This window comes from Tupaia chinensis, unplaced genomic scaffold (genome assembly GCF_000334495.1).
Source record: "Tupaia chinensis unplaced genomic scaffold, TupChi_1.0 Scaffold000570_1, whole genome shotgun sequence".
In the NCBI taxonomy this organism is placed as follows: domain Eukaryota; kingdom Metazoa; phylum Chordata; class Mammalia; order Scandentia; family Tupaiidae; genus Tupaia; species Tupaia belangeri.
The window spans coordinates 1,032,177-1,036,627 of NW_006160084.1; the positions used below are offsets into that span (position 1 = coordinate 1,032,177).

Genomic DNA, 4,451 nt, shown 5'->3' on the forward strand with positions numbered 1-4,451 from the left:
TTGGTGGCTACTTAGAAGCATCCTTTTTCTTCCCAGACTTTCTCCGACCAACGTAGCTGTGGCTCCTGCTAGTGCTCTGGCATGGCCCTCACGCCCACTGACACCCGTGCTCACATTCGTGCCTGAGGCCAAGTGACTTGGTCCTGTCTGGTTGTCAGATGCAAACTTCATCACAGCAGGGATTTGGGTGAGACATTAGGGGAATATTGTGGGACCAGATGGTGTTTCTGAAGAAGGTTGCCCTATTTTTGCAGTTTTAGGATTTGACAATAAATCTGCCTGGCAGTCCTCTGATGTGATTTGGCCTCAAAATCATCTCTGTTAATCCTTGATGCTGTGTGTATCTGTCAAGGTCCAATGAGGAAAACAGAACCCACTCTAAGAATTTGAACAAAGGGAGTTGAATGTGAGGGAATGATTACACAGATGAAGGCAGAGTCTAAGAAGCAAGCCACAGGGAACTGGGAGGCATCCCTGGACTTGCAACAACAGGGAGATGTTACTACTGCTGAGCAAAGGAGGCAAGGAAGAACACGGTGGTAACCTGTATCCAGGGGCTGGAGACATTGGTGGAGGCCGGACTCATGGTTGGCTCTGTGGTACAGAATAGTGTCAAGGAAGACAAACAGCTGCTACAAGAAAAGTCACCAAAGACAGAGAGCGAAGGAGAGAAAAATTCTGCCTTTTCCTTTTCTTCCACCTCCCAAACTCAGGTCAGAGTCTTCCACTGGCCATGTTCCATCCAGCACCTACACTGGCCACACCCCATCCTCCCACTGGTCACATCTTCATCCAGTACCTCCCATTGGTCACACCCAACCTGGCACCTCTCATTGGTCAAACTCAACCTAGCATCTCCTATTGGTCACATCCAGTCTGGCATCTCCCATTGGTCAAACCCAACCAGGAGCCACAGAACCAGGGTTCGTGGGGAGCACAGCCTGAAGGGTGATAACAGAACAAAGCAGGGATAGGCAAGAATGGATCCCAGGGCAAACAGACCAGAATTGCACACTGTTGTTACCCAGAAACTGGCATCTCTGGGTCCCATATGTAGCAAACCTTTCTCACATGGGAGGAAATGGCCCCTTGGGATCCAAAGAGATCATCACCAAGTGTCTTCCAGAAACTGAGCTCAAATTCCAGGTGTTTACAGTTATCAAAAGTCTTTGGACTCAGCTGGGCAGCAACCAAGGGCCGAGGCCGCAGCCATGCCGGACTGCTGGAACAAGGGCGTGTAACCCGAGCCTCCATGCTGCAGACCTCGCTCCCCAACCCCATCACCTACTTGACAAAGGCCTTCGACCTCCTCGTGGACCCGCCCGTGACCCTCGTGAGAGAGTTCATAGAGCGGCAGCATGCCAAGAACAGGTCTCACTACTACGAAAGTTCCGCTGCGTGCTGGACATCACCGAGTGCGAGGAGAAGGACTCTTGTGCATGTTTGAAGCCGAAATGCAGTGGAGGAGGGACTACAAAGTGGATCAAGAAATAGTCAACATCATTCAGGAGAGGCCTAAGGCCTGCCCGCAGAGGGAAGGGGAAAGCCACAGGCAGAACTGTGCCAAGGAGCTGGAGCAGTCCGGCCAGGTGTCCAAGGCCTTCCAGGACTGCTACCACGACCTGGGGGCCCATTATTCTGCCAGGAAGTGCCTGGCCAAACAGAAGCAGAGGATGCTGGCAGAAAGAAAAGCTGCTATGGAGGCTGCAGCTGCCTGAGGCCGGGTGTCAGCCCTTGTGACCTCCATTCCCACAATAAAGCCGCCTGTTGCTTCTTTAAAAAAGAAAAAAAAAAAGGGAACCAGCAGTTAGCGTAATGGCTATGTCGCTGGACTCCCCCATAGTCAACCGCGGTTCGCATCCCGAACCCGGCGGCTTAACACTCACACTGGGCGCGTGTGCGTGCGTGCCCAAGATCCCGAGAGGAGAATGGAGGCGAAGGGATTGCGGCGTGACCATCCCCCCTGGGGGGTGATTTCTCGCTTTCTGGCTCTATGTCTCTCTCTGTCTGTCTGGTGAGCGCACGCGCCCTATAGCAAAAATCCTCTCCAAAAAAAAAGAAAAAAAAAACTCTTTGGACTGAAAACCTAAGATTTTTGCATGTTAATGTATGTTATTTATATGATGCAGGAGACATGGGACACCAGAATATGCCACCCCCAAATATGACTGTAGGAGACCAGGGTATGCTACTCGCAAGTATGCCCCTTTGGCACAAGCATTATTTTGAACTAATTGTTTTGAGAAACAGTAACACAAAAAAAGCTCTGAAAACAAAGTAGAGTGATCTTTTTGTAAGGACGTTTACATCTATAAGGGAAATCCCCATTTGTAAGTGTCTCCTCCTTCGTTCCAGGAAAAGAATGACTAAATCGTAAGAGGCCCTTGTCAATGGCAAAGGTACTACATTTCGCAGAACAAGTCTCGCTCTCATTAGCATGCTTTTCCTAGTCACCTTCTCGTAACTGGGACCCCCCCTTCTTTCTCTGTTTTAATCGATGATGGCATTTAAGACAGTGTTCTCTGCCACTGTTTTGAAAGTTACCCATTTTCCCTGGGTATCTCCCATGTTTTTGTGAGGCATACATGTTAATAACTTCTGTTTGTTTTATTCTTGTTCATCTGTGTTTTGTTACAGGGAGTCCCAACTAAGAACTTTGAAGGGTAATGAGAAAATTACATGTGTTCCCCTCCTCCACAATGTCAAATTAGAATAATAAAGATGATAAAGAAGTCACTTTTAAGTTAAAGTCATATTTCATACTTCTCTGCTTGGCCTGTACTATCAAGAAGGACAGCGTTATTGTGTCCTGGCTGATTTCCGTTTGCACATTTTCATACTGCGGGAGCAGTAGATGGATGGCTGAGGCTCTTGGGCTAATTATTATGACATAGAGCAGGGGTGAGAGGCAGCCCTCAAGCCCCCACTGTCCACAAGCCTCGTGGGCATCTGACAGACTCAGTGGAAATGGTTGATGGGCGTTTTACATTAAACTAAGTGGCCATAAATATTTAATCACAAGACCACTACTTTTAAATACATCACCTACGATTGTGTATTTCTTTCCAAAATGGTGCTTTTCTGGTTTCCTCCAGATACCAAATAAGGGTTATCGGAAAAAGATACTAGGTCAGGAAATGTAACAGCCATTCTACAACTGTTGCTTCCCAGCATCGACTTCCAGTTTCCCCACCTTCTCCTGCACCCCCAGATTTTATTGAGGGCTTTCTGTGATTCTAAGGAAGCTCGCTCTCACACCTGCCACTGTTCCTGCCAGTTCTAGGTTCATAGAGCATGGTCTCGACTAAACCAATCACTGTATTCCACCCCTTTCTCCCACCACTACCACCACCAACAACCAGAGAGCCTGAGTGCAGGTGGGCACGAGAACTGAACCGTCCAATCGTACTTTGACTTACAGAGACTCTTTCTCAGGATAGCTGTAGTTTGGAGCGTGAGGCCTAGAAGTGTAGCCATTTCTGTTTCCATGAGTTGTGCCGTGGTAGGGCTTCTCCTAGCGGGAAGGAGAGGTGAGGGAACTGCAGAGAGAGGAGCTCAGCCCTGTTGACACCCTGAGAATATGTCTGAGGCCAGGACTCTCTCGATATTTTGGTTAGTAAGCTGGTAAACCCTCCATACTGTTTAGGCCAATTCAAGTCTGGCTTAATTAGAGTTGCAGCCAGTAGCATCCTAACTATTGTGTGATAACCAGAATGCTAGGTTCACCAGGGCTATGGGCCAGAGCCTGTTAAAAGAGGGGCACTGGAAATCAGGAGACCTGAGTTCTGGTGCCAGCTGGGACACAATTGAGGTATGGTTCTCGGTGAGCCATTCAACCTGGTGGAAATTTTTTTTTTTTAAGAAATGTTTGTTTAATTTGATTTATTATTATTATTATTATTATTATTTCATTTGCTGTAGGGCATGTGTGCTCACCACAGAGAGAGGGGGTGGCGGGAAAGTGAGAAAGCAAGCTGCCAGGTGCAGGATTTGAACTGAGGTCAGCCATCTGAGAGTTCAGTGTCTTAACCACCACTGTAGTTGCTGGCTCCCCCCGGAAGAATTTTTGTTTACTCCTTGGCATAGTGAGACAATTAGAAAAGCAGGTTTCTCAGCTCTTTTGTATTAATAGCATTGAAAACAATGATACTGATAAGAGGAGCTAATAAGGTATTGAGTCCCTACCATGTGTCTGGTGCTATGCTAATTGCTTTGGATCCATAATTTCATTTGACTCTTGTATCACTCAGGGTTTAATCAGGAAAACAGAACCACTGTGAAAATCATGGAATAAGGGATTTGGTGTAAGGAGAGTTTACACCATTGTGGGAGAGGCTAAGAACCAGGGATCTGAAGGAAGGAGTTGGAGGATCAGAGGGAAGTCACCACCCAAGTCCTCCTGAATCACAGGTACTAGCAAGGAAGTAGGAGTTCCCCAGAGTACAGGAGAG

The 4,451-nt window shown here is 47.6% G+C and overlaps 1 pseudogene; it reads left to right on the plus strand.

Annotated features, from left to right (window-relative positions):
• Nucleotides 1-1,211: 1,211 nt before the first annotated feature.
• Nucleotides 1,212-1,718, plus strand: LOC102472464 (NADH dehydrogenase [ubiquinone] 1 beta subcomplex subunit 10 pseudogene; annotated as a pseudogene).
• Nucleotides 1,719-4,451: the final 2,733 nt, after the last annotated feature.